The sequence below is a fragment of the Pyrgilauda ruficollis genome, unplaced genomic scaffold, assembly GCF_017590135.1.
Source record: "Pyrgilauda ruficollis isolate IOZ18807 unplaced genomic scaffold, ASM1759013v1 scaffold43, whole genome shotgun sequence".
Lineage (NCBI taxonomy): Eukaryota > Metazoa > Chordata > Aves > Passeriformes > Passeridae > Pyrgilauda > Pyrgilauda ruficollis.
The window spans coordinates 7,729,128-7,739,976 of record NW_024525823.1 but is presented as its reverse complement, the minus strand read 5'-3'; positions in this window follow the sequence as shown (position 1 = coordinate 7,739,976).

Genomic DNA, 10,849 nt, shown 5'->3' with positions numbered 1-10,849 from the left:
GCCATTTTTCCAAGGAGGCTGGGTGGCAGGTAGCACATCCTCCAAATGTCCCAAAATGGCATTGTATCACCACAGTCAAGAGAACCTGGGAAGCCAGAACTAAAATAGAGACGCTCAGTAGCCACTCCCTGGGACACATTGTGCTCTGCCAACTTGTACCTTATTATTAGAGCATCTCTCCTTGTCTTTTGACCACAGGTCTGAACCTTGGTCACATAACAAAAAGAGCTGTTCTGAGCAATCCCTTTGACACCAATTCCAGGTCTGATTTTGACTTGGCTTGGGTGAACTTCAGAGCTTTTGAATATTTATGCAAGTGTTTGAGCTGCCTTTTGAAACTCCTGAACTGGGAGGGGGGAAAATACCTCTATAGCACCTTAGTAATGAATCTTTATGAATTCAAGCATAAGCACATGATACACAAACCTGAAGCAACCTTTCTCTAGAGATTTCAATTTCCCTGGAACTGTCCAATAAATAAATTAAAATAGCTTCAAATGAAATCACTTTAATCACTTATATTGCCTCTATAGATTTAGAAGGAAGATCCATCAGTTTATCTCCTTTTTTCTATTGTTGCAGTTCCATCAAAAGCTTTTGCTGCCAGAGATCTACTTTAGGATTAATCTGGTTGACATAAAAATAACCAGAAAACTTATGAATATTGCTACATGTTTTTATATAGGAGGCTATATATAGTAAAGCAAGAGCAACACATTCAGTTTGTATTTTCAGCAGATGTGAATAGGGCTTCTTGACGGTACAGAAGTATTGTAGTTTGATAAGGCCCGAATTATTTAAAAAATCATCCTTCCATTTGTCAAAATAAACATTTTAGACTTTAATCACTGAAATGTATCTTGGTGCATCCTGAAGACTAGTTAGGACTAACACAACTGAAAAAACTTAGTTCCTCATTATTACCTCTAAGTAAGGAATCCTGTAGTTTCTCTTTTCCAAAGCCTTGCCAGCATCTAGCATGCCCCAGCTCTCTGACTGAGAAATCTCTGCATCATAAACTAGAAATGTTCTCATCGTCTGCTGTTTGCAGAAGATGCTTCTAAAGTTTTGCAGAACATAAAGCACAAAAGGAGATGGTACCGATATAAATTTCCTCAGCTGGATATGAAATTCTAGAGTAAAGCAATACTGCAAATTATCAGCCAAAAAAAAAAAGAGATGAAAATAAGTCGAGTGGTAAAGGGACAAAGGAGACATTCTGGCTCTGTGTTTCTTTTCTTTTCCAGCAGACACAATGAAACTCCCTGCTGTTAATTCTGGCACCTCCAAATAAAAATCCAGGATTTTCAAAACCACTGTCTTTCAACCAAAGGTAATAGCAAATTTCTTATCAATGGCTTTGGTAAGAATAGCATTACCCCAGAAGGTATACTTTGAAAATCCTGTTCAAAACCTAAAACCACAAACTAAGTCAGTTTACAATGAAGGCAGTGTACATCATTGCCTAGTTGGGTAAACGTGTCTGCCTGTGCTTATCTCTGATAGCTCAAATGCTAATTTGAGGAAAGTGTTACAGATCAGTTTATGCAATCAAACCTTTGTCCTTTTCAGCTGATCACCTGTGCTTATTCAAGGTGCAGTTTTAAAGGCAAGTCATGCATTTAAAAGCAGTCTGTTTTTTCTGTTTAACAGCTACACAACTCTTTTGGTCTCTGGTCACACGGTGGAGATTTTCTTTTGGTTTTGCCTTTTGGGTGACAATAAAAATGAAACTCATTCTTGCTGGTATTCCGAGAACTGTAGAGACTGGCGAGTTTTTGGGTGATGATGTGCTGCAGCCGACCTCTAGTGGAAGGACCACACCTCAGGGAGACACCAAACAAAGGAAGGAAAACTCGAGAAAAAGCACAGAAAACGCTAGTGAGACCTGAGAGAACAAAGGCACAGCCTCAGAACCAAGATACTGAAAATATTAATGTGAGCAATTATTAGAGCTTAGTGGGTGTGAGTTGAGCCTTTCTGGTGCTTCCTGTCAGGAGAAAAAATAACACAATCTTATTTTCCATGATGCAAAACACTGACTTATAATAAAATGGGACTTTCTTCCATACTTTTGAAGACCTTTTTTAACTTTTTTTTCTTTACCATTGGGAAGTACATTTCAGTTATCAGGGAAAGGAGGTACAATCTCATCAGTGAGTTACTGAGATTCTTAAGGTTATAGTCAATATCGGAGTGAGAAAGCAGAAGCTGGAATTGAGGTTTCAGCTCCTTGGTTTCAGTGCTGTGCCAGGGGAGAGTGAAACCATTTTCCTTGTGGTAGGACTCTGCAAAAAAACCCCAGACCAGCTGGAGAACATCAGCACTTCAGGCAACATGAGTGCAAGATATCTGAAAGCAATGCTGTCCCTAAAGTGCCCTTTACTTTTCATCCACACCATGACTTAATTCTCTGGGCTTTTTTATCCTGAAGCAGGAGTATGTCAGAGAATGGAATATTATGGCAGGGGAAACCATGTGTGTGGATTTTTATTATTTTCATATTTCTTTTAAGAAAGGACCTTCTGCCAGATCCCAAACAGATGTTGGAGGTCAAGGCACCTCCACAGTCCTTGGAGGAGTGCCTATCCTCTAGGAAAGGACATCAGCTAACAAATCCTTCTGCTTGAACAGAGTCCTGCTCAGGCGTGTACAACATTCTTCTCACACACACACCTCCCAGATCTTCACATGCCATGAGAACTTCAAGTATGTTACTATTTCAGGGTTATCACTCCTCTGGTATCTGATTCTGGCACAATGCTGCTATTGCCAGCTCCTGAAACAAGGGTGTCCAGGGCATGGCTGAGTCTGGCCTGGTATTAGTGTTGAAGAGTCTGTCGGCATCATAACAACCATTTTTAGAAGAAAACTTTTCTCCTTCTTCTTTATATCATCTCAGGCTTGCTCAAGACTTTGAAGAATACCAGTATTAGTTTGTCCTTGAAGAGCCAAAACTACTGTGTTACTGTAAGTTTTGTCACATTTTCTTCCCTTTTCTCAGCTCTTTGATGTGTATATTTAACACTGGGAGTTTGGTTGGTTGGTTGCTTTTTGTCTTAGGCCAAACTATAACAAACAGCAGCACTTCTGCTACTGATTTTCCAGAGATCTTTGAAAGTCTACATAAGTATCAGCTGATTCTTCTTTATCCAGTATTGGTGAGTATTGCTTATGTGTGCAATGATCCCAACAGGTAAGACAGAATTTCCTAAAATTCAGCACAACTCTTGGGGTTTACTGGAACTACATGTAATATAATTTTTATCTCATTGTTTAATCAATACAGGGCCATCTGTGTTTCTGTTCCATGCTTTATTTCAGCTTTGTTTTTAATGTCTTGTCTAATCATTCTGTTGTTTCATCTATGATGCTCAGATCTAGATAGCAGATGAATGACACTTATGATGGTAAGATGAAACTGTTCCTCAAATATTAGATAACCAGATACTGGAGATCAAAATGATCCAGAGCACATCTGAGTTGCTTTTAATACTAATAAGGGGCTATTCCACAGAGTGGCTCAGGTGAACTTTGTAATGTTGTAGGACTTACTCCTTTCTCTGTACATTATTAGCCCATTGTATCCAAGATCATGGATCATCTCTCCTTCTATCCTGCTCATATAAAATAAATGTGGCAGGTTCAAGAGGCTGTCTTTGCGACAAAGGGTGTAACCCTGCTCTTCCTGCCAGGGTAGTGCCATACTCCTGGGGCAGTGCAGCTGTGTCTCCCCATCATGGAAGCCCTTTGGGTTAAGGAGTGAAAAATGGCTGCACCAGCACCACCAGTTAAACCAGTCAGAGCCATAACTAAATGCTACAGGCCCCTTATTTGCCCCAGGTAAATCTGTACTTTTCTTAGCACTGTCCCAATCAATTGTCACTGGTTGGACAGTCCCACTCGGGCCAAGGGCTGTGCCTTCCTCCCCTGTGCTAATCCACAGGTACATCCACTAGAGATTTTTGGTGGAGAAAGGAGACAGGGAGGACAAGTCCCAGCACCTTTTCCTTTTTTATCCTCCACCCTGGGCAACCCACACCTCACCTGCAAGGATGAGGCACAGACCTGCCTAGTTCCCAGAAGAGAGGGGTTGTACTTTTCCAGAGACAATGCTCTGAACTGCTGCAGTTCCACAGTGTTCTGTAACAGCATGGGTTACATCCTAGGTTTTAAACACTCTGCTTTGCTTGCTAAGTACCACTCATATGAGTAATTCTGTGTAAACAATTCCCTCCCTTCCTTCAAAAGGAAAGAGAACTTGGGAATAACCACAAGCAGATACCCTAGATACCCAGTCCCATAGTGAATCTTGCTGAGCAGCTAATTCTGATCATAAGCAGACAGTTTAGAGTGAAAATCTAGAGACACCTAGAGATACTTCAGCATAAGTCTTTAAACAAGAGCCTTCTTCTCTTAGTTTATCCAGAAACAGGCCACCCACAGAAATATTTTAAATAATATTGCTGCAGAAGTTTGGAAGGATGAGTTTCAGGGTTTGGTATAATTGAGACAATATCTTGGCTTCTCCATCAAGCTGATCCCACAAATATCCTTCTGAACTGCCTGTTTCTGCAGTCCAAGACACAAAAAGTCCAGAGGAGCAACAACTGTGGATTCAGGGCTCCAGACTCTGGAATCTGAGCACCAGATTTCCAGGATTCCTGCTGACTTTAAAAGCCACACTCCAGATTTCTCAAGCATACAAACCAAGGATGGCAACATTTGCAGTATTGACCTTTCTCAGAAAATACATATAAAGAAATGTATTATCTGTAGGACTGTGGTTTTAAAGGAAAGCTGATAATTCTTCACAATTTCTTCTTAAAACTCTTGAACAGGGAAGCACATCAGTATTAAAAATATCTGAATTCCTGTCTAAAGCACTTCTTATTTTTTCCCAATTGTCTTGAACCACATCAGGATATTTCTCTTCAATCACATTCATTCTATGAGAAATAGGCAAATTCTGGAGAATTGGAGTTAAGAACATACCAATTATTTTTCTTAGTCATTTAGAAAGCATATAAACTGTTCAGTAGCAAATTTAGTAACAAAATTAAACACAAAAGAGAAAAAACAGAACTCTAGCTGTCAATTATACATAATTCCAGAAGTTTATTCACTGTCAATGACACATAGCACTGATAAAATAATATTATTAAATTGGATAAATAAGGAAGTATTCAAAACTATTTTCAGAAGGTGATGCTTAAACAAATACTCCCCAAGTCTGCAGGCCTCATTGAGATGTCTCAGTCCCCAATAGTGTCCTGCTCAATCTAAACATCATCACAGTGATAATATTGAAAAAAGTCTCTCCAAGCTTTCTCCTTCTCATCCCAGATCTCCTCAAATCCAAGCAGCTCAACACTACCTACACTGCACACAGGGAGCTCATTAATTACCTAAATAATTTTTATCACTCCAACATTTCCTTTCCAGTAAAAGCAATCTGCTAAAAGAAATTGAAAGTCACATATACACAGCCTAGCTCACTATTTATAAACCTATAGATTTCTCACATTGAATTTGATCTTCCTCTGTTTACTTTTTAAAATGCTTCATAATTATACTTCACTATTCAAAGGCTGCTCATCTTACCTGGAGAAAACTACTTTCAGAGAGTGTAGGTGACATGCTATAACTGCTAGATGCAAATCTTCCTCCATCACTACATTCACTGGATTTTTCTTTCCAGGAACTTTTCATTGCCACTGAAATCCTTGCAGCCCTCTGAACTGCATTGCTGTGTTCCTCCTTGATGTGACTGAATTGCTTCTGCTTAAATATATAAAAGAGAGACTGTTACTTTCACATTTCTGAATCTTCTTCCTGTATTAGCTAGAAGGCCATTGCATTCCCATTGCAGGAACAATCCTAGCCTGAGAGTAATCTCAAAGGTTTATTTTCTTCCTAAGTGCTTACAAATGTTATTTCCAACCAAATGAAGAAAAGGGAATTTCAGTCCCAATAGTGAATCTTGCTGACCAGCTAATTCTGATCATAAGTAGACAGCTGAGAATGAAAGTCTGGAGACAAACTATCCTCAATGTTAATAGCTTTTTATTTGGGTGGGAAAAAAGCCATTGCCGACACACTGTTTTTCATGAACAGCTGCTGTTCTAGCTGTATGCATGACAGATCCTAGGTTTGGTTCCCTCCTGATAAAGGGGATAAAACTGTCCAATAACACTGCCATCCGTACAAAATCTCTTCCATTTTAGGATGTGCAAATATTTACTCTGGACTAGCTGAGTAATTCTGTCTGCAAGAAACTGGAATAAAATCAGAAATAACCAGCGACTCACACATCCAAAAACAATAGCATCTTGACATAATAGGAAACTTAAAGAGCATATATATCATCATTAGCATCAGTGAGTAACACGGAAACAACAGCTAATCAGCCGTCAAAGACCACTGTGCTATTAGACTTATTCATAAGTGTACTTCCCTTAAGTTGACACAGTGGAAGTATTACAGGTATTAAAAAACCAAAACAGTTCATACCAGGAAAATGGCAGAATTTAGATCACTGAACCTAGAAATTTGAAACCTACTTAAAAACTGAAAATAAAACTAACCTGCAACTTAGATGTACTAGAACAGCACAAAAACTTCAGGGAATTAAGACAACCTTGGCCCAACCCATTTGGTCTGGCATAGATTGCCATCTTTTCAAGAAATAGAAGAAGAGAAAATTTTCATCTCGTGCAATGGAACTGCAAATACTGGCATGTTCATGCCTGTTTTCAGGAAGGAGTTTCATATAGGTTTTATTTTCAAATATGCACAGTGCAACCTGCAGGGCCAGCAAAAGCACCTGGGTCCTCACAGCCAGCGGAAGCCCGACGTGGAGCAGCAGCAGTACTCTCGTGTGCTCCCTTCTCCGGGCTATTTCCAGCTCTCTAACTCCCTCTGCATGACAGCAGCCTGAATAACAAGGACATTTGCTTCTGGCACATGCAAAAGGAGCGTACGTTGAATTAAAAAAAAAAAAAAGGTCTAAAGTGGTAAATACAGAAAGAATTATTAGGCATTGAATTTAACTGGGAGTAGTCACATAAATAAATGCTGCAGAACAAGGTGCACAGCACTACTCAGATGAAAGAAGGGTTATGCTGTGTTACTACAGTGAAAACAGCATTATGACCCCTCCTATTCTGCCTTTACAGGCCCAGATTTCAAAAATCATATTACTTTCTCTAGTTTTAATTTTCAGTTACTTCTTGGCAGATCTAAGAGGTTTTGGTTTTTTTTTTTAAACCACTTTAAATGGGTTTTTTTAAGTGGTTTTTTTTAAACCACTTTTTAAAACCACTTTAAAATGCTTTTAAAGCATTTTATCTACCAGCCTGTAAGCCTTTTTTCGGTATTACCTCCCTTTCTTTTCTGAAACAAGAGGCATCCTTTGGAATTCCAACAGAACAATAGGGAAAAAAAATGTTCAACAGGATGCTACACACAAGTTGACATAATCCAAACATTTGTCAGGCTCAACACAGCTCAGATGGTGAATTTACGAGTAAGCAAGTTTAATGATATGAAAAGACAACAGCAGAATTTATTTAATTAGAAGACTTGTGTGTGAGCCTTTAAAAAGTCCATCTGGATACTTGTCAATCCTATAAATACATATTACAATGCACAGCTGTGCAGTGGAGTTCCTTGACAAGCATCCTTCACAACTCTGTCACCTTCCTAGCATGCCTGTGTCGCAGAATGGGGAACTGAGAAAACTTTAGGAGGAGAACTGGTTTTTAATTCTCATGTATCAACACTGGTCACTAGGAAAAGACTCTTCAGCCAGAGGGTGGTCTGTCATTGGACCGAGTTCTCAGGGAAATGGTCATGGTGCCAAAGCTGCCTGAGTTCGAGGAGCATCTGGATGACACTCTTGGCCATTTGGTTTAGCTTTAGGTAGTCCTGCAAGGAGCTGGGAATTAGAATGTTTGGTTCTTATGTTTCACTTCCATCCTGAGATAGTCGAAGGTTCTATGATAAATATACCTACAAGAAGCATACACTACATCATTTTTATCTATTTGAGAAAAATGAATGCATGAAAATTAAAACCACAGGTGAAAAATTGGACCATTAAAAAAGGCCCCCTAGATTTCATCCAAAAGCAGAACATGGCAAACTGCTGGAACACTTCAGAGCCCTAAAGAGGTAGGACTAGAATGGGTTTTACAATCCATCTACTAATTTCACCGATTTTGGGCAGGAAAAAGTAAATCTGTTCCTTAAAGGTATTTGTTTATCCTGTTTTAAAAAATAGATGGCCATTACAGATGGTCAACAATCTCCTAGCCTGCGTGTCAGTGTTTAGCTTACACAGTCTTTGGAAAGCTTGATTTTTAGCCCACTATTATATGTCCTGTGCATAAATGCAAACAGAGCTTTATTCCCTTCACCTTTACAGCAATGTCCCATGTTTCTTAAGATTTATAACCTAGAGAAAATAGACGCGTAAATCCAGTTCCTTTCTTTTTTGTCTCAAGTGTCTTAGTCAAGTGTTCTTCACCTCTGTTGTAACTCCACATATTCTTCAAGTAGTCTACAGCTTCCTTGAAGTGTAATGCCAAACTTGGACACATCATCTTAGCTTTCATCTCATCATTTCCAAGGAAAGACTTCTATGTAACCACTCTGTTTATGCATTGCAGCATTATGTTTGAAGCTGCTTCCTTTTCACTCTAAGAAGGACACCCTTGACCTGCCTGGGAGATCTAAAGTTTTGCTTACAATATACAACATGAAATGAATTCAGTTTATGTTTTGACATTCCGTTCAATTTCAACCATAATTCTGTGGTAAACACACAATGAAAAAGCCAGTATTCCTGGCTCCCATGCATGTATTCAGACCTCAAAATTGAACAGCTGACACAATCGTGACCCCCAAAAAAAAGCACTGGTGCAGCTAAAGTCAGGGCTGAGGAGCCCAAAATAAAGCAAGAAACATCAGCTAAATTAAAAATTGCTAAGGAAAATAAAGAGAAGGCAATTTTTCAGCTGTATAAATAAAAAGGAACCAAGAGAGAAGAAATTATGCCACTAAGTGGAGTTCAGATAAAAATAACACAGATAATGGCTATAAAGCTAATGACCAGGCATTTGGGATAAGATTAATCTGACCTGTTTCAGCTGTTCCCTCAGAGTAACACTTTCAGAAATGCTTGCTTCTCCCTTCTCCTCTCATCTAAGACAGACTGTGGCACTCACGTGGGAACCCATGGAGACTTTCAGGTAAGCACCAGAGCCACAACCCAAGCAACTTGCAGAAGCTTCAACAGGCCCCAGCAGGGGACACAGTAGAGGCACTTCAGTACAGGCAAGCAGAGGGAAACAGAACATGCTTCATCAAAAATAAGAGTGTTTGTTTTATTATCATAATTTCCTTGGCTTTTTTTCCTGCTATAAAATCATAATGTGTTTGTACAATATTCTTATTCTGGGAATGTATTTCAGTCCACATAAACATCTGCACTTAGTTACGTTAGCCAGTATCCAAATCCCAGCAAGATCCTGCCCTGATTATTTAGCTCTGAGTGTTTTTGCCAGCTTCTATTCCCAGAACACGCTGGATTTATAGCTATGTCCAATCTCCAGCTTTGCTATTTAGAAGATTGTAACACACATGCTCAAACTGAACATCTTTTGTGCTAGGACAAAGTCTTTCCAGCAGGCTCAAGTAACGAGCCATTAAATTGTGCTAGCATACATTAGCAGCAGGAAAGTGAACTATTGTTGGATGAAATATGTTGGTCTGTATTTTTAATCACACTGTTTGACCTACATCTTTTGTTTGCTTTCCTTGATATCTAACCATAAAATGCCACCCTTCATTCAAATGCCAATAAAACCTGTTGTCGAAATTTTGCATAACTCAGTGCAAAAGAACGCAGAACTCAAGTAAATAACTGCTAAGTCTTTTTTTTTTTGGGATCACTGTGTGCTTTTGTCTGCTGCCTTGCAGAGCTAGATCCAAGCCATTAATAAAAAAGAGATATATACAGTTTCATCTAAGAAGACAAACAAAAACATGCAGGATATAAATCAAAACAGATTTGCAAAAGAATAGAGTAAGCACTTACTAAGCCAAAAACATATTGTTCTTGTGAAGAAGCCTGCTCTGACCACTGTGCTTTCTCCAAATGTATGTTTATGGAGTTCTAGGCCAGAACATTTTTTGGAGCATAAAGACATGAAGCATTCGATCCCAGCAGAATTCACTGTGATCTGCCTAATTCTCATGGAGCTGAAGTTCACCACAGTTGGCACAAGCTTACCTTCCCAATGCAGCTTCTATACAATTATTCTCTGACAGATATTTCTTTGTAGACTTATTTTACATGACTGACAACTGCCTCGAACTGTGAATATGCTAATAGATAAATACATAACCTGACCTCTTCCCCTACCACTCCCTCCCAAGATACAACCTGAAAACAAATTTTATGCCTTTCTTCAAGCAAGAAAACTGCTTTGGGATACAGTTTCTTTGTATCTGGTTTGGATCTCTCAGCTGATGCAGAAATTTGCTTTGGTATGTGAAAACACACACATTACAGAAATAAAAGCTTCAGAAAGAAAAAGCAGAAAAGAATTATTAAAATGTATTTAAATCTTTTGAGTTGAAATACAAGTGATGTAACCAGTCAGCCAATGTAAGCTCACGTATTATCCATTCCTATTTTCCCCTCTCAAATCCCAGTTCCTGGCTCTGAGCAAGACAGCTTTTTTAGCTCCTGGTCCCTCTCCAAAGCAGGCAGAGATGAGAAATGCCCAATCGCCAGCAGGACCAGGTTCAACTGTTTCCCTTTCCCTCCAGCCACTCACCT